General features: G+C 42.6%; 1 protein-coding gene across 8 annotated transcripts in view; it reads left to right on the top strand.

Annotated features, from left to right (window-relative positions):
- Positions 1-26,746, top strand: part of sema6bb (sema domain, transmembrane domain (TM), and cytoplasmic domain, (semaphorin) 6Bb) — a 559,267-nt gene that overhangs the window by 248,676 nt on the left and 283,845 nt on the right. Inside the window, exon 1 of one of the 8 annotated variants that reach the window (XM_072593859.1) lies at positions 9,121-9,141. The exons of 6 other annotated variants lie outside the window; for them this stretch is intronic. The gene's annotated coding sequence lies outside the window, so the exon portion shown is untranslated. Of the gene's footprint in view, positions 1-9,120; positions 9,142-17,023; positions 17,091-26,746 lie in introns of those variants that run through there. One more of the 8 variants, XM_072593861.1, reaches the window with a different exon arrangement.

Below are 26,746 nucleotides of genomic sequence, written 5' to 3'. Positions count from 1 at the left end.
ACTTTTGCCTCTCATCCCTCTACCATCCTCATTCACCTTTGCACCATCATTTCTTTTGCCATTTAATCTCCTTTGCTCCTACCATGCCACAGACTCTTCCTTTTGTTCATTTGGCATGTCCCCTCTTTGCCTGCCTCTGTTTAAAACCTATTATCTCCCTTGCTTTTTCCACATGCAACAACACCATTACTCTTTCTACTCAGGCTGCCAGACCTGCGGATTATTTCCAGCACTTTCTGTTTAGGTTATGGAAGATTCTCTCCCTTGTTTTTACTCCTTTTTCTCTTGAACATTATGTTCTGTCCTGCTTACTCCCAAAGAACTTAATATTGAATCCATATCAACCTCCAAAGAGTGATAAACATCATCAACTAGATCAATAGTTGATAACTGCAGAATATCCCCTTTGTCTTTGTATTTGTTGAGGTGACCCTTTGGATTTGGAGTGGCTCAATGGGTAGCTGTCTGCCTGTAAGCCAGAAAGTCTGGGTTCAATACCCATTCCAGGAATTGCTGGTTTTACAGAAACTCAACCTGTTACTGCAGGCAAGCTAGTGTGTATTGTTGCTAGTCTCCAACCTGAATAAATGAAGAGGGAGGAAATTTGTAAAACCATTCACCAAATACCAAACTGCTGGCTGATGTGAGGGTGATCAACCAGTATTGTGAGGACTGCGTGGATGGTGTGAAAAAATCGAGAAGGGAACCATCCATTAGTTGAGCTGTCCTTTTGCACAAATGTCTGGCCTCAGTGGGGTCTCCTGGCCTCAGCGTAGACTCCCAGCCTTGAGGTGAACCCTGGTGCGGTCTGGATGTTAGATACCTGTGCAGACTGGGTTGAAAGGACTGTTCTTCTGAACGTTTATTTCTTTATTTTTCTAATTTTTTTCCGAAGAATTTGTACTTAAGGCACTTTGGTACATAAGATGGCACTGTCAATTGTGACCTGTAAATTTTTCACTGTACCCACGTGAGTACATGTTATAATAAAACTCATTCTGAGTTCTTTGGAAATGTCTAAAGGTGATTCGTAACTTTAACGCTCAGCAAAACAGGAAGTGTATTTATTGGCATGTGATTTTTTTTTTCTTACTCCTGTGGAATTAAGTTTGAATGCACAAACTCCCTGGGGAGTTTCAGTTGATGTGAGCAGGTACACGATTAATGAATTCAAGGTGTTCCCTGATGGATGGCCATCATGCAGGGATATTTGCTATCTGCGGAACTGAAGCCAGATGTAATGAGGGTGAACCACAGGGGCTACCATACTGCCTGCTCCTGTCGGTTTGAATATTTTTAGAAACATATTCCCAAATTCCCTCAGCAAGTGTGCGCAGTTACCAAATAGATAGTGCAACTCAGGAGTGTAATGAGCACGTGTAGTTTTTGTAACCTGAATTGTTATTATGATTGCAAGACAAGCAGGGACAATGAAGCAAGAGATAATAGTGGAACAGGTTATGTGGTAGCAATCAAATCTGCTCACTTCAGTATTTTCACTACTTCCAATATATTTCATAAAAAATCATGGGTACGTTGGCAAGATATCACTTGGTGCACCTTTAACGGTTGAAGTTTGCAGTCGTTAACAAGGATGTTACACCACATCAAGTCATTTTCCTTTAGAATCCTAGCAGTCCGTGCCTGGTTTATCTTGTTTGCTTTTTGGAAATCTACCAAACCAAAGTAAGTACGCAGGGAGAGATTTGATTCATAGTTGATGTAAGAACACGCAGTGCAGCTCATCAATTAGGGCAGAAAAGTTGATTGTACGGCACAAGATAAACAGGCAATGTTTGAAGGGAACCTATGAGATGCAGGGAATCTGCCACTGATGACTCAATGTGTACCTTGGGCTACTTAGAATTAATGAGACATAATGATCTGGAAGTTGCCAAGTTCAATCCCTGTTCAATGCAGAGTTAGCTGATTCTAACAGATATAGCATTTGCATTCCCATCATTTGCTTGAATGTTCTTCAATGGTGAAGGTGGAAATTAGGAGGGAGTTTTCAGTTCCTGGTTGCCATTGAGTAATTCATGGCAGAATATGGCTGCTGGGAGAGAACAAGTTGTGCTTTCTTCACCAACCCCCCATAGCCAGAGCGTAATCCCTATTGCCTAGTGCTCAATGTCAACACTTATACGTGAGGGTTGTATACATCAGCTGCATACTGATGCTCACCTTACTCACTTGGAACCCATATCCTGGCAACATGGAGTATCTTAAGGAGTGAAGGGGGGGAATGGGAATGGGAATAGGAACTGGGGGAAAAGAAAACTCAAGAAGAAAATGTAAAGGAGTTCTATACTGAGCACTGAGGGGACGATTAAATGATTGTGTGAGTTCAATGGGATGGAGTGCATAGGAAAAAGGATGAAATTGAGGTTGAAAGATGTAATGAAATACACTGCAATTCACTTTCTGATCTCAAATTATTGCACACAACCTTTCCTCAGAGATGTAATTTCATATTTTCATGCTTTGTAGAAAATATCTAAGTTATGAAAATGTACAAAGCTATATTCTTATTGAATATTTATTTGTCTAGCTTAGTGTTGTCTAGATGTGAGGTTGTGCAAACAAAAAACAGCAGAAAAAAGAGGGCAGAATGATCAAAACATTCTTTTACCTTGGCAGAACCAAAGTGATTACAGAGTAATGTAAAACAGGAAGATACATATGTGCTGTGATAAACTATATGTTTGTAGCAGTGAATAAAGGAGGATGACAATTCAATCTCTTTCACAATTCTAAAGTAATCACTGACTCATGTCTGTTCAGGTAGTTGATTGACACACTGGACATCAATTTTACATAAGAAACTAAAGCAAGACAAAACCATCTATTCTTCACCCTACTCCTTTCAGTGTTTTTGTACAATCTACCTCATCACACATGATCCCCATCAATTTAATTTCCTTCCATAGATCATGTACTATCTTACCATGGATTTTTCCCATCTATTAATATCTTTCTCCATGTAAAGTCTTTCATAATATAAACCCATTAATTTCTAGCCATAGATATATATAATCTATTTTGTCATGAATTGCATCCACCCACTTAATCTTCTAAGTGTAACTTCTACGACATTTATTCTAAAACATGGAAATTATTAGGCTGAACTTTGTGCCACCTTTAGATTACACACTAGATTGTGGCACCAGATTACACACTATCAGTCTGAAGATGTCCTGCATGGTTAATATCTTTTGCCCCAGATTTGCCAGGCTCTAACCTTTGTGAACAAAAGACAATCTAACCCCCAGCCCTTGACAGTCAACCGTATTGCCATCATTGAATCGCCCCAGTATCAACATCCTGGGTGCTATCATTGACCAGAAACTCAATTGGACTCGCCACATAAATACTGGCCAAAAGAGCAGGTCAGTGGGTAGGAATACAGAGGTGAGTAACTCAACTGACTCTCCAAAGCCTAGCCACTATCTATAAGGCACAAGTCAGCTGTGTGATGGAATACTCCCCATTTGCCTGGATGAGTGCAGCTCCAGCAACACTCAAGAAGCTTGACACCATCCAGGACAAAGCAGCCCGTTTGATTGACACCATATTTGCAAGCATCACTCCCTCCGCTATCGACTGTCATTAGCAGCCATATTTACCACCTACAAGATGCACTGCAGAAACTCACCACAGATCCTTGGATAACACCTTCTAAATGCATGACCACTTGCATTCTAGAAGGGCAAGGGCAGCAGATATATGAGAAACACCACCATGTTCAAGTTCCCCTCCAAGTTACTCACCATCCTGACTTGGAAATATATCACCTCCTTTACTGTGGCTGTGTCAAAGTCTTAGAATTCCCTCCGTAATGGCATTGTGGGCCATCCAGAGCAAGTGGATTGAAGCAGTCTAAGAAGGTAGCTCACCACCACCTTCTCAAGGGCAACTAGGGATAGGCAATAAATACACACAAATAAATGGAAAACAAAAAGGTGAAATTGGCACCTGGCTTTGCAGACAGGGACCTGGAGACACTGATGGTTGGATGGGGTGGTGCAGAGGAAGGATGTCCTCTTTCCCAGGACTGGAAGGGGTGAACAACTGGCAACCATGCCAGCCTGGTCTGTTGTTGCTTTCTGGGTTAGTGCCATCTCAGCTGTCTGAAGGAATGTCTTGTTCTGTAGGAAGAAGGTCAATGACCTTCTCTGCTCAGTCATGGTAAGTGTGGCCTCAGACTCACTCTGTTTGTGCTACCGCACCCACCTCCCACCAAGGCTTGTGCTCTACCAATCTCACTATTGCCTGCAACCATCTTCATTCACTTGCACAATTGCCCGAACCATGAACCCTGCAACCCCTCCCTGCTGCCTACTCATTCACATAGAACTTCTTTCCCTGAGTTGCATCAGCCACTAACAGCCGTGGCACTCAGTTTCATCTCAATTGATCCTTCCCTTTTTCTATTTCCAGCACAATAGGGCAGAAGGAGCCAAGTTGGGTGGTGGGCTTACCAGCATAGAGCTCCTCACCACCTGCAAGTAGACAATCCTGACCCTGACTACCCCAAGCAGCTGACCAGCCATGACTGGTATCAGAGCCCCTCACTGAAGGATATCCCCATCAACTTAACTAAGGACTACCTACCTCAAACTTTAAGACATGGTAATTGCTTGAAGCACTTAATGTGTTTGCAGCGTTTACTGCTGGAACACAGTGCAGGAATGAGATTCATGTTGAATGATGCTGTACAGCAATATATCCCCCCTTGACTGATCACTGCTGACAATCATGACCAGCTGCTGGCTTTGTGTCTGCATTGAAAAGAAAGGCAAGACAGAAGTACTGTGAGCGCTTAAGTTCCAGTTGATTAGCCAAAGCACAAAAGGCCAGAGTTCTGTCAGAATCCAAGGAGGCTCAAAGGGAGTGAGTGTTGAGAGAGTGAGCAAGCAGCCAACAACGCAGCTTTGTCCAATTCCTGAGCCGGATGCCAATCCAAGCACACACCGTGTCTCTTGCAGCAGCTTTGCTGGTGCATCCCAAGGTACAGCATTAAAGAGCAAAAGTGTAGTGTGAGGGAATCAGAGATACACTATGAGGTTGCAGTGAGGTTGGTACAAGGTGCCAAGGTTGGTGCATGCAGCCACTGACCATGAAGTGTACACTGAGGCATTGGTATAGATTGTCCAAGATGGAGGGCTGGAGTCACCAGTATTTGCTCCAACTTTAAAATAACGAACTCTTGGCATCTAGTTTCTGTCCAGTAGTTGGTGGAATAGCAGAGCGATTACATCTAGACTGGAAATGTTAGCTTGCTCTCTCCCCACGGATGCTGCCTCACCCAGTGATTTCTAGAACTTTTTTTCTTTTCACTGTTTATTAGTGAGCTGAGGCTCAGTAATAATGAGGAACAATCCCAGTTTATAAGCTTTGTACTGCTCACTTGTGAGATCCCCATGGTGATATCGTCAACTCGAGAATGGTATCATTTGACATCTAATTTACCGAAATTTCTCACCATAGCCTGTTTTGTTCAGGTCCTGGGAAGATTCTGCCCACTGTGCTTTTATTTTATCATTTTGTTCTCGCCTCAAAGGTCTGACTAAAGCTGGGATATGTACATGTGGAGACTCTTTGATTATTATTATTATTCACTTGTGCAATATGGCTGTCACTGGAAGCCCAGCATTTATTGACAATTCCCAATTGCTGTTGAAAAGATGATGGTGACCTACATTGTTAAACCATTGCAGTACACCTGGTTAGCTCACCCAAAGTGAGATTTATAGCATGGAGAGAGACCCTTCGGCCCATTGTGTCCGTGCCAGTCATCAAGCACCTATCTATTCTCGCCCTGTTTTCCTGCATTCGGCCCATACCCTCCATTGGTACGTCAAATGCAGATCTAAATACTTCTTAAATACTGTGATGGTTCCTGCCTCTTTCACCCTTTCAGGCAGTGAGTTCCAGACCTCTAGTTGAACAAGTTCTTCCTTAAATCCCCTCAAAACATCTTGACCTTTACCTGAAAACAATCCCTTTAATTATCGCTCTCACAAGTAAAAGAAAACATTCCTTCCCATTTATCCTATCTATGCCCCTCACCATTTTGTACCTCAGTCACAATACAACCCCACCCTTCCCCACCCAGAACTACTCTCAGTATTTCAACTGTAGTCTAACTATGGTTTATACAGCTTCATCATAACCCTGCTATTAGATGGGGAATTTTTTTTTTATTCATTTGTGGGACTTGAGTGTCATTGGCTGGCCAGCATTGATAGCCCATCCTTATTTGCCCTTGAGAAGGTAGTGGTGAGCTGTCTTCTTGAATCGTTTCAGTCCACTTGCTGTGGGTTGACCCACAATGTCAGTATGGAGGGAATTCCAGGATTTTGACCCAACAACTGAAGGAACAGGGTATATTTCAAAGTCAGGATGGTGAGTGGCTTGGAGGTGAACTTGAAGATGGTGGAAGTGATCATGGATTTGGAAGGTGCTGTCTAAAGATCTTTGGTGAATTTCTGCGGTGCATCTTGTAGATAGTACACACTGCTGCTACTGAGACCTGGTCGTGGAGAGATTGAATGTTTGTGGATGTGGTGCCAATCAAGCGGGTTGCTTTGTCCTGGATGGTGTCAAGCTTCTTGAGTGTTGTTGGAGCTGCACCCATCCAGGCAAGTGGGGAGTATTCCATCACACTCCTGACTTGCGCCTTGTAGATAGTAGATAGACTTTGGGGAGTCAGGAGGTGAGTTACTGACTGCAGTATCCCCAGTCTCTGACCTGTTCTTGTAGCCACTGTGTTTATGTGGTGAGTCCAGTTGAGTTTCTGGTCAATGGCAGCCCCAAGGATGTTGATAGTGGGGGTTTCAGTGATGGTAGTACAATTGAATATTAAGGGGCAGTGGTCAGTGTTTCTCTTATTGGTGATGGACATTGTCTGGCATTTGTGTGGCCTGAATGTTACTTGCCACTTGTTGGCCTAAGCCTGGGTATTGTCCAGATATTGTTGGAATTGAGCACAGACTGCTTCAGTATCTGAGGAGTTGTGAATAGTGCTGAACACTGTGCAATCATTGACAAACATCCCCACTTCTGACCTTATGACAGAGGAAGGTCATTGATGGAGCAGCTGAAGATTGTTGAACCTAGGACACTTCCCTGCGGAACTCCTGCAGAGATATCCTGGAACTGAGATGACTGACCCTCCAGAACTATCTTCCTTTGTGCCAGGAATGACTGTAACCAATGGAGTGTTTACCCCCGATACCCATTGGTTCCAGTTTTGCCAGGACTCCTTAATGCCATATTCGGTCAAATGCGGGCTTGATGTCACTCTCACCTCCCCTCTGGAATTCAGCTCTTTTGTCCATGTTTGAACCAAGGCTGTAATGAGATCAGGAGCTGAGTGACCCTAACAAAACCCAAACTGGGCAGGTTGTTGCTGAGCAGGTGCTGCATGATAGCACTGTTGGTGACCCTTTCCATCACTTTACTGTTGATGAAGAGTAGACTGATTGGGCGGTAATTGGCCGAGTTGGATTTGTCCTGCTTTTTGTGAACAGGACATAGCTGGGCAATTTTCCACATTATCAGGTAGATGCCAGTATTGTCACTGTACTGGAAGAGGTTGGCTAGGGGAGCGGCAAGTTCTGGAGCACGCCTCCTCAGTACTATTGCCGGACTGTTATCTGTTTTTGCAGTGTCCAGTGCCTCCAGCCATTTCTTGATATCATGTGGAGTAAATCGAATTGGCTAGAGACTGATTTCTGTGCTGCTCGGGTCCACAGGAGGAGCCCGAGATGGATCATTCACTCTGCACTTCTGACTGAAGGTTATTGCCAATGCATCAGCCTTAGCTTTTGCATTGATGTACTGCGCACCTCCATCTTTGAGGATGGGGATATTTGTGGAGCCTCGTCCTCCTCCAATGAGTTGTTAAATTGTCCACTATCATTCACGGCTGGATGTGGAAGGACTGAAAGCTTAGATCTGATCCCTTGGTTGAAGGTTTGCTTAGCTCTGTCTGTCAGTGGCTGTTTATGCCATTTGGCATGTAAGTAGTCCTGTTTGGTAGCTTCATCAGGTTGACCCCTCATTGTTAGGTCTGCCTGGTGCTGCTCCTGGCATGCTCACCTGCACTCTCCATTGAACCAGGGTTGATCCTGTTGCTGGATGGTAATGGTTGAGTGGGGGATAGGCCAGGCCATGAGGTTGCAGATTGGGCTGGAGTACAGTTCTGCTGCTGTTGATAGCCTCATGGATGCCCAGTCTTGAGCTGCTAGATCGGTTTGAAGTCTGTCTCATTTAGCACGGTGATAGTGCCACACAACATGATGGAGGTTATTCTCAGTGTGAAGGCAGGACTTCGTCTCCGTAAGGATAATGCAGTGGTCGTTTTTCCTTATACTGTCATGGACAGATGCTTCTGCAGCTGGCAGATTAGTAAGGATGAGGTCAAGTATGTTTTTTACTCTTGTTGGTTCCTTCACCATCTGCCACAGTCTAGTAGTTATATCCTTTAGGACCCAACCAGCTCAATCAGTAATGCTGTTGCTACCAAGCCACTCATGGTGGTGGATGTTGAAATCCCCCACCCCAAGTACATTTTGCACCCTTTGCCACCCTCAGTGCTTCCTCCAAGTTTTGTTCAACATGGAGGAGTACTGATTCATCAGCCGAAGGTAACCAGTAAGAGGTTTCCTTGCCCATGTTTAACCTGAAGCCATGAGACTTCATGGGGTCTGATGTCAAGGACTCCCAGGTAATTCCATCTTTACTGTATCCCACAGTGTCGCCACTTCTTCTGGGTCTGTCCTGCCAGTGGGACAGAGCATATCCAGGGATGGTAAAGGTGGTGTTTGGGGTGTTATCTGTAAGGTATGATTCCATAAGAATGATTATGTCAGGCTGTTGCTTGTCTAGCCTGTGAGACAGCTCTCCCAATTTCGGCACTAGACCCCAGATGTTGGTAAGGAGGACTATGCATGGTTGACAGGGCTGTTTGTGTTTTGCAGTTCCATGGTCGATGCCAGGTGGTCCATCCGGCTTCATTTCCTTGTTGTGACTTTCTAGCAATTGATACAACTGAGTGGCTTGCTGGGCCATTTCAGAGGGCAGCTGAGTCAACTACATTGCTCTGGCTCTGGTGTCACATGTAGGCCAGACCAGGTAAGGATGACAGATTTCCTTCTCTAAAGGACATTAGTTATCCAGATGGGTTCTTCTGACAATTTACAATGGTTTCATGGTCATTAGTCGACTCCTAATTCCAGTTTTTTTTAATTGAATTAAAATTCCACCATCTGCTGTGATGGGATTTGAACCCAGGTCCCCCAGAACATTATTCTGGGTTTCTGAGTTCATCATCGAGCAATAATACCACTAGGCTATCACCTCCCTTGTCAATTTCTGTTCTTGGTATTAAACATTTCTCTTGGAATTTGATAACAACAGCGTTGTTTATGAGACATTTCAGAAGATGAATAAGGGCCTGGAATTGAATGTAGACAGTAACTCTAAGGGCAGTGATATCCATCCTGAAAGGGCATTAGTGAAGCAGATAGATTTTTAATGACACTCCAGTAGTTGTGCAGTTAACATTACTGATATTAGCATTTTATTTTAGATATATTTAGTTAAACTATTTAATTTCCCCATATGTCATCTGCAATGCCCATCCCTCCTGTAACGTAAGTAGCTACAACAAAGAAATTGCATTTAAATAGCTTCTTTTTTATAATTAAAAAATGAAAATCAAGGCTCAGTAATGAAAAAAATCATCACCAAGGAAAGACAGCATAGCCAGCTGGCACTAGTGAAACTATACACTAATGAGGATTTGAATGATGAAAAGGGAAGGGTATATAATTAGAGGCTGATGGAGAAAAGAATGACGTCTTACTAGAAGATCCAATTGCTGTGACCTAGAAAGATACAGCCATTCGAAACTTTGAGTAAAGAGCCTTCTTCAGCCATTGATCCTGCAGTCAAGCCCACGGAAACTGTAAACAACGAGATCTTCTGGATCAGAAGCGTTGTTGAGATTGATTTTGTGGTTGTGTGTAGTATTGCCATTGTTCATGTATGCTTCGGCTGTTTTGAGAATTAGATAATATTGGTGTTCACCACCATTCACCTTGATGATAAATTGAGTGCTGCACGTGCTGGAAGAAATTGAAATCTCCAAGATTGATTTGTCTCAGAATTCTGAACCTGACTATGATTTATGATGACCATGATATAGACTGGCCATAAATCCCTGGCTTCAAAAATAATAATCAACTTCAGTGAATTATCACTTAATGCTCTTCTACACAATGCCCATTTCTGCAGTGATTTTAATCCTGACCTGTAAGTTTGCTTATACATAATAAATAGAATCTTACTGCTATTACAGTGTATTAACACCATTCTTTCAATGTTTGTCTCTTCAGTGACCTTCAGAATTCAATGTGTACCTAGCGACACACAAGATGTGCATTTCTGATACACAGAAAGGAGCAGCCCATAAAAGTCCCATTGGCATTGTGCTGGGCTTCCTCACTTTATCCTTGCATTGGTCATTCAGAAGTTCACTGCTGTCAGTAGTTCATCTTCACCATGTACATCCAGTCCCTATACATATCCATCCACCATGACAAAGGCCTCCAACCCCTCAGTTACTTCCTCTCCCGCTAACCCAACCAGTATGCCTCCACCAACACACTCATTCAATTGGCTAAACTGATCCTCATCCTCAACAACTTCTCCTTCGAATCCTCCCGCTTCCTTCAGACCAAAGGGTTAGCCATGGGTGACTGCATGGACCCCAGTAATGCCTGTCTCGTTGTTGGGTCTGTGGAACAGTCCATCTTCCATAGTTACACTGGCACTATTATCAGTGTTGATTTCACCAGTTTCCACATCTCCCCTTTCCCCATCTTATCCCAGATCCAAGTCTCCAATTTGGCGCTGCCCTCTTGAACTTCTCCTACCTGTCCATCTTCTTTCCCAACTGTCCACTCCACCCTCTGCTCTGACCCATCACCATCATCCCCCACCTGCATCCACCTATCACCTTCCTAGCTGCCTTACCATCCACCACCCTCCTATTTATCTCTCAGCCCCCTTGGGCCCCCCTCCCACATTCCTGATGAATGGCTTATGCCCAAAACGTCTTGGTCCTTGGATGTCGCCTGGCTTGCTGTGCTTTTCCAATACCACATGTTTTTACACTGAATCTCCAGCATCTGCAGTCCATTATTGTACACTTAATGGTAAATCTGCTTTGTGCGCAATTTAGAATGGCCAACGATGGATTGGAGGGAAAGAAAAACTTGTATTTAATAGTCCCCTTGCCTCAGAAAATCCCAGAGTACTTAAAATCAGTTTGGTCCTTTTTGAAATGTGGTCAACATTATAATAGGAAACATAGCAGCCAATTTGCAAGTGGCAAGCCATCTGCCACAAATAGCAACATGATTGTGATGAGAAATATTGGTCAGCATGAGGAGAAGATTTTTGCCCTGTGTCAGGATAGCATATTGGGATTATTTATATCTGCCTGAGGAAACAAAATCCGTTTGACACCTCATATATAAGTTATCAAAATGCAAGGTTCACATATTGATGAGTGGAACCTTAAAGATAAGATGGTTCAGGGAGGAATGATATAATGATCTCACTCTTTGATTTTGGGTCTGGAGTCACATGTAGATCAGACCAGGTGAGGATGGCCAATTTCTTTCCAAACCCAGATGAGCTTTTTTGACAGTTGTTGAAATGGTTGTGGTTTCATTGTCATCATTAGATTCTTAATCCCAGATATTTAATTGAATTCAAATTCCACCATCTGCCATTATGGGATTCAGACCAAGGTTCCCAGAACATTAGTTGAGTTTCTAGATTAATAGTCCAACGATAATACAACTAAGCCATTTCCTCCACAGTATACCTACCAATGTCTCTACCTACCCTATATCCCCTTACAGCCCTATACTAATTTAATCCAAACTTATTAATTCATTCCCCACCATGCCAACTCAACGCCAACTCAGCACCAACTCATATCCTCCATGCACCTCCTACGGCCTCTCCTAACCTCTATGCTAACTCAAGGTCACCCAGTATACACTGTATACGCAGAACCAGTGAACCCTGTAGTAATAATGATTCATAATTAATAATTCTTTAAAAGGAAACTGGTGTTACAACAACCCAATAAAGATAGCAAGGAAACAGACCATTGACGTATCAATAACAAATGCATTAAGTATTTTACACCTCTTAATCTTGTGCAAATAATCATTGAGACATTGATAAAAGAGACCAGAGAGCAAATTTGATTATCAAATAAAGATGTCAATCGAGCAAAGTCAACAGTTCTCTCCAGCTGTGTAAACAATCTCTCACAAACAAAACACCATAGTTTTTATTTTTTGTGCCATCAGCAGCTGGTACAAAAAGCAAATGTGCACTCTATCGTGACCCAATGTCACCGAAGCAACAGGTGGAAGTGGTGCTGCTAGTGATGTGAATAATGGGGGGTGGGCCCCCATTATTCCCACCTTTATGGGTGGCAAGGCAGTAGCAGCATTCTGCTCTGGCCTGCCCCTACATCTCCCTGGTCCTGGCAGAACCCTGTGCTCCTCTCGATGGCACCCCCGCCACTGCAGCACCTCCCTGACCCCTCTTTAGTGGTGCGTGTGTTGATAATAACTCCACCACATGCCAGGCACAGTGGCGTCGCTGGCACAAGTGTATACACTTTCTGCAGCCTGACCAGTCACTGCCAGGTGAGGTCGCTGATCACCTCTGTGTATGTCTGGTGGCCATTTTGCAGCGTTCAATGTTAGTACTCCAAATCATTTAATAGAATGGGTAGATGGGTGTGTGTAGAAGTTAAGATCTGGAGAATCTAAAATATAAACATCTAGGTAAAAGTCTGGCCTGAACACTTCAGCACACAGCTATCCCTTACTCTTTCGTGCACCCGTCCCACTTGAAGTAAATATTCAGGGATCTTTTTCTATCAAGCCAGGAGCAGTGAGCCAAGACATTTCTGACTCAAGCTCCTCACTCAGTAGCATTAATGGATATCAATTTTTAACATTTCGTTTTAAGTTGTATCAGGCATGTCAATTAGCCACAGAAACAAAAATAAAAATTGCTGGAAAACCTCAGCAGGTCTGGCAGCATTTGCGGAGAGAAATCTGAGTTAATGTTTCAAGTCGAGTGACCCTTGCTCAGAACAGACTGGTCAATTGTTGTGCGTAGTCCATTGACAATTCATACTTCTTTTTATCTGGCTGAGTCCAGATGTGCTAGGGCTCTGAAGTAAAACAAGCCTGTCTGTAGGGAAAAAAGGATTAGGAGCATTCACTGTCTTCTTATAGACAATCGTGTTGGCTTTAAAGCTCACCACACGTCATTTCCTGCAGACAACAAGAACTGACTCGCCTGAATTTAATATGAAGCCCATTGTCCACCGACAGGACCTCTGCCATTCCCACCCATTCAACAACACTGTACTCTGAACAGTATGTGCTATGTACCAACAAGATGTGCCAGAAATTTGAGCCAGAGTGTGACTTTTCCAGGCATGCACTGAAAGTTAGAATTATAAACAGCACAAGGCCAGAGTCTGCAATAAGAGTCTCAGCTGGCAAAACCCCCTACTGGAACAATTATGTTGGAAAATTAGCCCCTTAATGTAATAGCCAGCAATTTTAAATAGCTATTAATTTTCCAGTTTCACTCTCAAGTCTGGTATAGCACAGTTAGATATAGAGTTTTCTCTGTTTGTTATCTCTCTTAGCTCATAATGTAGGTCAGCTGAATCTCAAAAATGAGATTAAACCTGCTGTACAAATATCATATTTTAGCATTTCCCATGCTAACTTCCCAGGGTATATTTGTGTGAGATTAGCATGTGATATCTGATTAAGAGACTGTTCCAATTTATTTCATTAGTACAGGATATACAGTTGCAGTCATTAGTACTTCATACAAGTGGCTAGGGACAATGTTAGCTTCCTGGTACTTGAGCAACTGACCAACCTTCCTGTGAGAGTAGGCAATGACTCAGAAGACAGCTGAATGGTCCTAAATTCTCTAAGCTAGAAATTTAATGGGGATTATTTCTATCTCCTGCCGTGATCTCTGCAGAACTTTGGAAATATTTGGTAGGTTATACCATCTTGGCAAGGTTTCCAACAAACATCTGCCAACGTTACAGTGAGCTTTTAGAAAGTGACCGTTCCAAAGCAGATGTTCTACGCTGTGGTACCTGCATTTGTTGCACCTTCCACCAGGTAGCAGTCAGAGCCACCATTAGTTTTACCCTCTTCCATCCCAAAGACTGGGGGTGCATGGTGTCTCAGTGGTTAGCAATGCTGCCTCTCGCTGCTATGGACCTAGATTCGATTGTAGCCCCTGGCTACTGCCTGTGTGGAGTTTGCACATTTTCCCATATCTGCATGGGTTTCCTCCAGGTGCTGTAGTTTCCTCCCACAGTCCAAAGATGTGCAGGTTAGGTGGATTAGCATGGGAAATGCAGAGTTACAGGGATAGGGTGGGATGCTGTTTGAAGGGTTAGTATGGGCTGAATGGCCTGCTTCCACACTATAGGATTCTATGACATGAAGGCAGAATGTAGCATAAAAATCAGCAACATAGCATCCTGGATGGAGAATGAATCTTTTTTTTTCATATCCTCTGCATGGCTGCATGGTGTTTATTTAAGTGTTGCTATTTATCTTAATGAACTTTATTTTTAACATTTCTATTCCAATTTTGTTTTGTTGAAGACTTTGTTTTGCAAGTACTTGCCTAGCATATACGTAAATTTGGATCGAAATGGATACTTGTACAGCGTGGGTGATATCAATAGTCTCTTGTAATACTTCCAAACATCAAAAAGAATCAGAATTGAAGTTTTCAGACCAAGCCTAAAGCTTGAAGGCCCAGTTTTTATTCTCTGGTGGTCAAATATTTGTGATTTCACAAATCCATTGTGGAACCCGCGTTCTCTTCCTTGCTATATTCTATTATCTCCCTTGTGTAAGCAGGAGCTTATCACTGCTTCACTGTATGTCATATAATTATTATAGTGTCATTCCCTTGATTGCATTACATTAAGAAAGAACCTTCTTAATTAAAAATAATAATAAATTACTTGGAAGTTTTCATTTTGACTCTCCAATTAATGTTGTTCTGGTTAATAAGCAGCCTGGAAACCAAGTCAGTGTCCATCAGCATGCCTATAAGAAAATAGATAAATTAATGTGGAGGTTTACTGACCAGCTTCCAAGCTTCAATGTATTCAGTGAGGGGGTGTTTGTGAATGTAACACAATGCGTGCATGATATGAACTGACTTGTTGGGTGCTATAGCAATGTCAATATATATCAGAACTGCTGGATTTGCTCTCTCCCCTGAAATACAGATACAGCTGAACCAGTTGAAAATTGCAGTTGGGGGAGATGCATTTCAGCTATGCCTTTGATACCAAAGGGTCAATCCAGTGCAATAACAGTTGAACAATATTTAGCCCATCTGCAAGCATTGTGAGATTTAATCTGTGTGAAATAACCCTGATTGACAGTGGTGTAGCATCACTTGCAAAATGTTTGCTTGTCGTGTTGAATAAAGCTTGGTGTGTGGTTCCTTATTTCATCATAACCACTTCCATGAAGGTCTTGTGGAGTGGTGATAAGTCTACCTCTGGAATCAAGTGTCCGCTAGGACTGATTAGCCAATGGAAGGCATATCTGTCCCAGTTCGATGGACTAAGCTGCTGGCAAATGTGTTCCCCAAAGAGAGAAAAGTGTGTGTCAAGATAAAATCCCTTTCAACAAGTTGGCTTCCAGGAACAGTTTCTCATTTGTTAATTTTTAAAACTCAAATTGGAATCCAATCGCACATCACCCAGGTTTTCAAGTGCAACAGTGATTCTGCAAATTATTCATCAGGAACTGCACAGGGAGCCTGAGCATTCGCTGCTAAAGTGGAGTGTTGGTAGTTAGTGTGTGAGCTCAGTTGGAAGTGGGTTTTGTGAAACAGAAGTCAGGTGAAAAGGCTGTAACATGTGAGGAGCTCATGTCCAGTTGATGATACGCTGTGGCTGTTTCCCACCCATTTTTTCAGTAGGATGGAGGATGGAACCAGGCATTTTAAAAATCTTTATATTGCAGGCTGGAGATTCAGAATGCTGTCGGCAAATCCTCAAATCCAATTCAGTCCTTTGTTCTTTGAAGGAAACAAGAAAGAGTTTCCAAGCTAGATATGACGATGAAAATTTTAGTCGAATAGAGCTGGACTTTTACAATTATTCATAAGGGCTCAAGTGTTTTTTCTCCAATTATTAAATAAGCAATTGCCAAAATGTTTCCATTTCAGTAATGACTAAGGTGTAAAAGTTACAGGTTTGCATCTCAGTACTGCCTCAAAGAACCAGCCTCCAGTAATTTCTAATTATGCTAATTTACTGCTGTATCCTAACACGCCATCATAAATTATTAACACAGCACAATGCGTCTCCTGTGTAATGGTGCTGTTGCATCTCCTTCAATGAATTGAACGAACTGACACACCAAAATTGCTCTGGGTTAAAACTTAGTGAGCTTAATTCGTGTCACAGACTTGGCGAGCTAAGGGTGTTAGATCATGTATCAATCCAACTTAAAATATTGAATTAAACAAGTTGACTTGTCTTTGGGTGAGACTACTTCACACAAGGTAGTGTGGTACAGCTATTTTTAGTCAAGTTATCATATGAAAAGGGTTAACGATATTGCTGAATTACTCATTGTAAAACTGCAGTTTAGCCCTCCAAATCAAACTTGTTTTTTTTTGTTGCTTGAAGTTGTACAAGGTGACAGCTGGATTAACAAGGATGATATAGAAGCCCTCCCTTCGCTAGTTCCAATGCACACAGGGCTGCACTTTTTTTTTAAAGTTATGTTTTATTCATCATGGCATGCTACCTAGTACACAGCAAACCTAAAACCCTGCTTGAAATGCGCTACATATATTAATGACAGGGAAGGCTAAGTGTAGACAGTTCTTCTTACCACTGGGACACTATGTGTCCTTCAGGAGTTGTTCGGTTCATGGCTCGCATTGCTGAATGTGACAAGGTTAGTGCTTGCAGCTTTGTTGAGACCTGTTTAGAGTATTTTTTAAAAAATCTTGATCTGTTGGTGTTCTGCTCTCGACCATGGCTGGAAGCATGTGGCTTTGTCTAATTGTACTTTAGCAGACCACCTGCAACCAAAAGATGTTCTTTCTGACACCCTCGCTGCCTGATACACAGAACTCTTGTGTTTCAAATAATGTAAACCGTGGAGAGCCAGTAACATCAGTCATTGCTTTACAATCTCATGGGACTTGCTGCCTGCTGTGCCTCTCCTTAAGTGGGAAACAGAGTTGGGTCTTTGTCCAATGGGAATTACCAGGTGTCAGTGATGGTTCTAGATTGTGTAAATGGCAAAAGCAGCACACAGAGGTCAGAGCTTTTTCTCGCCACACTGGATAGCTAATTACAGCTGCCTCCAATCTGGATAGGCCAAGCCATTAACAAGAACCCTTCCAGCAGCTGCTGGAAACAAACCTTCATTTAGAAGTTGTTTGCTTTCTTCATTTTCTTCTATTAAACCAAAATAATTATTATGTGTTTCTTTACGAATACTAAATGCAGCAACAGTCTGCTTTTTTTTCTCAAGTTTATTATTAACATGCCTAAAAACTGACATGTTCCATGGTGAAGATTTGGCACCCTGGTGTTATTTCTTTCTACTGTTTGTCCTGTTTTGCATCTTTGTCCTCTGCTGAACACTTCCTTAACATACATATTATTTTAAGGACTTTTCTTTTCCTTAGATTAAACCATCAGCAGTTTTCTCACTCCACTCAGAGAGCAGCGCTATGGTCTGGTCAGACTATGGCAACTTTATTTCACTGTACTGTTGATTTTAATACCGATTCTCTATTTTTCAAGTCTAAAATCTTTTCAATTTTTCACTTGCCTTCTTGCATCCAGCAATAATTTCAGAACAAATTCAATCAACAGGTGGAATTTTCACTTCTATGTCAGTAGGCAGTAGGTTCAAGGCCCATCTAGGATAGAGTCATAAAGGTCGACAGCATGGAAACAGGCCCTTCAACCCTACTTGCATATGGTGCCCAGTTTTCACAATTCAAACTAGTCCTATTTACCTGAATTTGGTCTATAACCTTCCATACCTATTCCATCCATGTACCTGCCCAAATATTTCTTAAATAACGAAATTGTATTTGCCTCCACCACTACCTCTGGTGGCCTGTTCCAGACATTCATCACGAAGATACAATCTAATCTGATGACTCAGTGGAGTATTGAAAAGGTGTAGCACTGTAAAAAATGTAGCCTTTATCAGACTAAAACCAATCTCCATGCTTTGTAGATGCAACAGGTCTTGTGGTTCTATTGAAAACAGAATGCAAAGATTTCCTGGTAAGCTCATCAACTTTCTTCCATTGGACCAACCAGCAAAAGTATATTATTTATTCCATTTAGTGTTTGTGAAATCTTGCTCTGTGCAAACTAACTGCTAAGTAATAAACATAATAGTGATTGCACTTCAGAAAGAGACACATTCACAGTGAAGTGTAAGGCTTGCTCTCAGAGATGTGTACCGTGTATTGTAAGGAACTAGAATCAGGACTAGGCTCTTTGACCCCTTGTGTCTGTTCACCCATTCAATATGGCTGTGGCAGATCTGATCACTCCACACTCCTGCCAACTGCCAAAACGTTTCACCCCTTTGTTTCTCAAGAATCTGTCTACCTCTGCTTTACAATATTCAAGCATTCTGTTTCCAAGCTTTTTGAGGAAGAGAACTCAAAGACACTCAAACCGCTGAAAGAGTAAAAACTTCTCTTTATCTCGGCCTTAAATGGGCAAAATCTTATTTTTAAACAATGGAGTGCAGGTTCATAGCTCCTTGAAAGTGGAGTCGCAGGTAGATAGGATAGTGAAGAAGGCGTTTGGTATGTTTTCCTTTATTGGTCAGAGTATTGAGTACAGGAGTTGAGAGGTCATGTTGCAGCTGTACAGGACATTGGTTAGGACACTGTTTGAATATTGCATGCAATTCTGGTCTCCTTCCTATCGGAAAGATGTTGTGAAACTTGAAAGGGTTCAGAAAAGATTTATAAGGATCTTGCCAGGATTGGAGGATTTGAGCTATAGGGAGAGGCTGTCCATGCTGGGGCTGTTTTCCCTGGAGCGTCGGAGGCTGAGGGGTTACCTTACAGAGGTTTATGAGAGGCATGGATAGGCTAAATAGACAAAGTCTTTTCCCTGGTGTCAGGGAGTCCAGAACTAGAGGGCATAGGTTTAGGGTGAGAGGGCATAGGTTTAGGGTGAGAGGGCATAGGTTTAGGGTGAGACCCGAGGGGCAACTTTTTCACACAGAGAGTGGTACGTGTATGGAATGAGCTGCCAGAGAATGTGGTGGAGGCTGGTACAATTGCAACATTTAAGAGGCATTTGGATGGGTATATGAATAGGAAGGGTTTGGAGGGATATGGGCTGGGTGCTGGCAGGTGGGACTAGATTGGGATATCTGGTTGGCATGGATGGGTTGGACCGAAGGGTCTGTTTCTATGCTGTACATCTCTATGACTCTATGTCCCCAAGTTCCAGATGTACCCACAGGAGGTAAGTACCCTTTCCATATCCATCCTCTCAAGACCCTTCAGGATCCAGTGTCTTTCAGATGTGATGAGGAGTGAGAGGGTGCAACTTTTGTCTTTGTTCAAAATTTCTTCCAACGCTGAGTAAACGTCAGCCTCCAAAATGCTTTGCAATTGCAAATCTCAAAAGTCACATATACAAACGTAACCAAAATTTACTCCTTTTTTTTGATTATTAAGTGTCAGTGGCCACTTGTCTTATAACCCCTGCCCAGCAGACTGTCCAAGTAAACTCATTAATAGAGCACTAAGGGTTACTATTACAGTCATAAGTCTTGTGCTGACATTTGAGAAGCTTTTCTCCTGTAATATTAGTGTTTCAGTCTCACTGTGTACCGAGCTGAAATACCCTTTAAAGAAGCAATTTCTTTCTGTCAAATAAGTCACCTGGTTACATTGTTGTGGGACTGAGAATTTCAAAGAAAAGAGTTAGGCATAGGAATATTCGTGGTCTGATGTGCTGAGTTGATTGGTCTCAACTGAGTGACATCAGTGTTGCAGCAATTAGCCTGAGCACCATGAGTTGGGGAAGTAATGATTTCAACCGTTTCCCTGACTTTAGGGTCTCTCTCCTGCTGACATTGATTGTCATTCATAAATTACAATGTTTTTGGGTGTAACCTATGGGCGGCACGGTGGCACAGTGGTTAGCACTGCTGCCTCACAGTGCTAGAGACCCGGGTTCAATTCCCGCCTCTGGCGACTGTGTGGAGTTTACACATTCTCCCCATGTCTGCATGGGTTTCCTCCGGGTGCTCCATTTTCCTCCCCCAGTCCAAAAAATATATGTGCAGGTTAGGTGAATTGGCCATGCTAAATTGCCCATAGTGTTAGGTGAAGGGGTAAATGTAGAGGAACGGGCCTGGGTGGGTTGCGCTTCAGTGGGTCGGCGTGGACTTGTTGGGCCGAAGGGCCTGTTTCCACACTATAAGTAATCTCTAATCTCTATGGTATCATCACTCAGTGTGTGTTAGAAGTTGAAGAAGAGGCGATAGCTGCAAACAAAATGAAGCCATAAATGAGGAGATAACCAGAATGACATATCTTTTGATCTTTCAAAGAGCTATCAAACCTGAGGGTCTGTTGGGCACAAAAATATTTTTTGTCAGAAACCTAGCTAATGTTGTTAGCTCCTTGGTTGGAAACATCTCAGTGATCTATTGAATATTAATACACTTCTCAAGAAATGAGGAGCTGGGGGAAATAAATGAATTCATTCTGCTGTGACTTACTTACAAAGGTGACTTTAGGTTTGCGTATAAGTCAGCAATGATTTGACATGCGTAGTTTCCCTGCTACATTATCTCTGTCAAGTCTCTTTCCTTGCTATCCCTAAGGCATTGACCCACACTGAAAAAAAGAGTTACAAATGCTGGCCACCCTCTAGTAACTCTCCAAAGTCATAATTCATCATATGTGAGTTTAGACATTGAGCACAGGCAGGCTTGTTTGATAGGTACCAATCACAGCTGAGGAGAACCATCCCTCACTCAATGAGCACGCACCTTTGTGATCAAACAAGGTGTCCTGGATACTGCCCCGGTGTAAGAACCTTGGCTTGCTTCCTCACATTAACAAACCAGGGCACTGTGACCACTTCACATTAGATTCACCCAGAAGTACACACTGCTTCAATCAACCTGGCTAAAGCAATTCTCCTTATTTTCTTTACAGAACAAATCCTGTACTTCATGTAAGGCAGACCAGTTTCTGTTGAACAGTTGTCTACAAATCTCATTCAGCATAACGAGAGTATCGTGTACAAATTCTCAAAGGCATTTCCTGAGTTTGTTCATTTTACAGTTTTGTTTTACACTTTTCCTTCAAGAGTTGACTATCACTGGAATATAATTAATGAAGAGCAGCTGATTTACAAACCCTCATAGATACTGTCTAATCAACCCTGTTTTGGGAGATTACAAAACACCTCTGGAGCAAGCGGGACTTGAACCCAGGGTTCTTGGTCCAGAGGTAGTGATGCTATCATTACATCACAGTGCCTCCTTTTTGATTGACCTGTTAAGGCATGTTGTCACATCTCTGGAAGCTGGGGAGATTTAAACCCAGGCCTTTTGGCCAGTAGCTAGGTATGCCAACACTGAACCACAAGAGCCCATTATAATGGGAAAGGAGTATTCCATATCTGTACAACAGCAGCACAGGACATTTGTCTTTTGTATATATTTCCGAAACAACCTGTTCACAGAGATTAAAAATGGTTGAAGCAGGTGGGACTTGAACCAAGGCCCCCTGGTTCAAAGGTGGGCACACTACCACTGTGCCCCAAGTACTTACACCCCAAAATATCCCATAACATTTTTTTATTGATTCACAGGATGAGGATGTCACTGGCTGAGCCGGTATTTATTGCCCAGAGGGCAGTTAAGAGTCAACCACATTGCTGTTTGTCTGGTGTCACATGTCGGCCAGACCAGGTGAGGATGGCAGTTGCCTTCCTTAAAGGGCATCAGTGACCCAGATGGGTTTTTCCTGACAATCAACAATGGGTTCATGGTCATCATTAGACTCTGAATTCCAGATTTTTTAAATTGAATTAAAATTCTACCATCTGTGGCGAGATTGGAATCCAGGTCCTAGAACATGGTCTGGGTCTCTGAATTAATAGTCCAGCAATAATACCCCTAGGCTATTGCCTTTCCAGTTGACCTTCTTAAAATGTTGGTAGGCTTTAAGGTGCATAAGAAAACAATTGAAACTAATGGAAGTTTGTCTCCTGACCAGTACTTACACCCCAGTGTTTGCAGCAGGAATGCCGTTTTTGTGGAACCAAAGTCACAAAGACAAACTTACCGCCATCTTGGTATCCACTGAGGTAGCTTCCAGATATAGACACTCATTGGCTGATGGAAAATGCCACAAGGGTGAAGCTGCAACCATGTGAAAAAGAAAAGATTCCCATATGATGCAAAAGGATCTCGATGACTTTTTCAACTGATGTATACACTGCCGAAATCCTGCTTGTTGACACTGACGTGTGAAGAGCTCAAAATAGAATTTTTGGAGGTGTCCTGAGCTTAGCAGAGGAATGTTAGAGCCAGGCTAAATGTGAATATCCCTCACCACTGCCTGACCTCCCTCCTTCAGCCATTTTGCTCTGGGTTCTTCCATCCTGTCGATTTTCCATCCCTGCCCTCCAATCAGTCTTGATAATGCTGAACCTTTCACCAGTTCCATGCAAGCTACTAGTTTCAGTTTTCAGTTCCACTGTCAAAATGCTCCAGGCCCTTCCTCAGGCAGGCATCCTGTTTGGTCAATTGTAATCAGCCACCAGATCTGTGGTACAAATGAAAACTCCCTCCTTCCCCCTCACACACCCCCACCCCAACCCAATGGTACCTGTACCTCAACCTCACCTCTCCCTCAGCCACTTCCTGTGTGAGAGGAGCCATTGGCTTCTCCTCCAACATGGATCACCAAACTCAGAATAAAATTGTCATCAAACTGTTGCCCCACCTTCTCTAAATGGATGGGTTTTCAGAAAGCCGAGTACTTCACAACTGAGTCACGCTGGAGAGTGGGAGTTCTGTGAACATTCAAAGAGTGGCTTAATTTATCCTTTGCCAGAAAATATTTTTTTCTGTCTCTCTGTGGTGTAGCAGTTAAGCATCTGCTTGCATTTGACTGACATTTAAATAAAACATACACAAGGGAGATTCCTAATAGCTCAGTGTGTACTGCTCCATGAGGTACTGAATCACGCATTACAAGAAGGCCCCCACCCTTTGCCTGTGGTCTTTGGTTTGTTGCTACAACTGATCACAGATAAACAAAGGTAGGAAGGCGAAATCAATTGAAATGATTGCTTTTGATTATGAGTCCGTGGCCAATGCTTGCAAATGCATGCATGAGATGCCTTCAGAGTCATTTTTATTCACTGAGTAATATATCTGTATTTCCAACAAGGTCAACATTTATTGCCCTTGAGAAGGTAAGGGTGAGCTGCTTTTTCAACTGATGTAGACCATGTGTTTAAGTTTCTAAGACTTTGACACCAGCTCATGCATGCTAAGAAAAGCAAGATATCAGTCTCCATGCATGATGTGGAGCTAAAGCATCTTCTGATTGGACCAAAAGTTGAGGAAAATTGAAGGAGGAATTGCAACCAAAATGTGCAGGTAGCTCAGAATGAGGCTGCTGTTGGAGATGGCGTTTAAAAATAGCCTTGCACATTAAAGAGCCATGAGACACAGAATTATCCAAACATTCAACAGAAACCTGATAGCATTGCTTGAGGATTAGCCCCTGACATCCTGCCTGCCTATCATGCATACAGTGCAACACACACCAACAAAAAGACAGCAATGCTTCCATTTCAGATATTGTGCAAGGCTCAGTGTATGCTGCTGAGTGTACAGATTGCTATCTAAGTTCCACAGCTTTTACAGTTCAGTCCCTTCCACAAATGAGCATGTTTTCTTGCAACTGGAAAAGCAACAGCTGGTGGCACTCAGTCCAACTCCCCCTTCTCCATCCCAGAGGCACTCAAACACATTGCAGTACAGTTCCTTAAGGAACCCTTCCTGTCACCCTACTTTGTGCATATGGACTGGCTACCCAACTGAGAGATGTTTCAGAATTAAATCTGATGCTGTCAGCACAAGTTCATCTGTTCCCAGTAGATGTGACTGACCACTGTCAAGAGGAGAAAATCTGCCTGATCTTTCTTCACTTTGAGGACACTGAAGCCAATTCTAATACCGTCAAAAATGCGTCCAGGTGAGGCAGGTTTGTTAAACCCAGTTCCGATGTAGATCGTTTCCTAGTTTAACATAGTAACATGTGCAATGGTACCTGTACCCAGTGAGCACACCAGGAGTAATACTTCTTTCCACTTCAATGTGACCGATTGTACACTTCATGAATGACTGAGTTGTTGAAATGTGGACAGGGACACTGGGGTGCCATGGTTTGCCTTTACTCTCAGGACCTGGCTGTGATTCCACCGATGTGATGAAATCTTATTTTTCTGTTGGCCGTGAACATTCTACACGATTGGTACAGTTGGCTCCATAGCATGAATGCCACCATAAAATGTGAAAGATTGTTGATCCCTCAGCAATACCCTGACTCGGGGCATTCCACTCCAAGGGAATGACTGATGTGAGACTGAAGGGGAGTTAGGACCGTTGATGTATGTGAATAGGTATCTGCTATTGGGTTGACATCTCACTAGTGGAGGTTCTTTTATTAATTCTAGTGGGCATCACTGGTAAGACTGGCATTTGTTGCCTGTCCCTAATTACTCTTGTACTGAGTTGTTTACTAGGAGGGCAATTTATCCCATTGCTGTGCATCTGGAACCACATATAGAATCATAGAACTTCTCCAGTGTGATCGCAGGCTATTTGGTCCATCAAGTCAATACTGACCCTCTAAAAACCATCCCACTCAGACTCACCTAAACCCCACATTCCCACCTTATCCCTGTAACCCTACATTTCCCATGGCTAATCTATCGAGCCTGCCTATCCCTGGACTCTGTGGGCAATTTAGCATGGCTAATCCACCTAACCTGCACATCCTTGGACTGACCAGATAAGGATGGCAGATTTCTTTTCCTCAAGGATATTAGTGAACTATTTGATCCAAGTAGGCTACCATTTTATTTTAAATTCCAGATTTTTATTGAATTTGGATTCTATTACCTGCCATTGTGGGATTCGAACCTGTCCCACCCAGATGTTAGCCTGAACCTCTGGATTGCTAGTCCAATGTCATGACTATCCTGCCTAGACCTCTGCAACTATACTTTGTGTTTTCAGTTTGTATTGAACTCTTTAGCACAACTGAAAGTGAAAGCACATTTTCTGGAACTGATCTTGTATATTTTAAAATGGAACACCAGACTGGGAGCAACCATTTGAGTTTTACTGGGCTTTCTTAATCGATCCCAAGAATGTATTAGGAAAACATCTCAAGCCTGTGAACAGCACCTTTTAACACAAAGCTGAACTCAAAGCAGGAGAGGGGAAAGGAGTTCTTGATGTATTGGTGACCACAAGGGGGAAAGATTGGTGCACCATTCAGTAAACAAGTATGATACCAAAGGGCAGAACCAGTTCCATTCAAGGAGGTCGTAAAGCCTAGAAAAATCGTGAATCACAAATTCATTGAGTGATCAATAAAAGGTATGCATTGGCATTTCAGTGCAGGTGGCATTTTAAATTTATTCTTGATAGCGAATCAGCATTGCAAGTTCAATTAACACGTCTTTATAGTGATTGTAAAGATCAGCAAACTGCTAGTAGATTTAGTCCCATTGTTTTTGCACTCTGTACAATCCAGACAGAATAATGACAAGCACAGCAGTTGTAAAACTAATCAGATAAATCATTTTAAGACTTAGAGTCAAGCAGCCACGAGGGATTTTTACCCTGCCAGAATTTAGTCTTTGCTCACTCTAACACAGAGTATCAAATGAAAGTTGCATAGTTTGTACTGCATCACCTCAGTTAAGGAAAATGTTTGTGTGTGTGTATGTAGCAATGAACATATTCATGAGGATTGGTGAGGTTTTTAAACACCATCAGAGAGAGAAAACTGGACAATCAGCTTCTTATTAAGATTAAAATACAAAGTGAAGCCTAGAAGTAGAAGAACAGGCATCAAGCCAGCTGACAAAATTCAACTTGGTCTTTGCACATCTGAGATTTGCAAAAATCTTTAGATCAGACTCCCAGCCTCAGTGTGGGACTCAGACTCGCGGCCTCAGTGTGGGACTCAGACTCGCGGCCTCAGTGTGAACACAGACTCCCGCCCTCAGTTTGGACTAAGACTCCAGGCCTCAGTCTGTGTTAAAAGCTGCTGCAGCTTCACAAAGTACCATTAATATTAATAGCAATTCATAAAGACTGGATCTTGGTTACTGGGGGTCCATTTTATATGTATGGAGCACCAACTGTGTGGACAGAGAGAGTCTGAGAGGTAAGGAATTCAGCAGGGAATTTTTTAACTAATTAAATTAGGGCTTTGTTGGCTGGGGCATTTATTACTAGGTCACTAGGTCAACAGGTCTTTGGGGTATTTCCTTTCCCAG

The sequence above is a fragment of the Chiloscyllium punctatum genome, chromosome 24 (genome assembly GCF_047496795.1).
Source record: "Chiloscyllium punctatum isolate Juve2018m chromosome 24, sChiPun1.3, whole genome shotgun sequence".
NCBI lineage: Eukaryota > Metazoa > Chordata > Chondrichthyes > Orectolobiformes > Hemiscylliidae > Chiloscyllium > Chiloscyllium punctatum.
This window is presented reverse-complemented; position numbering and strand designations above follow the sequence as displayed.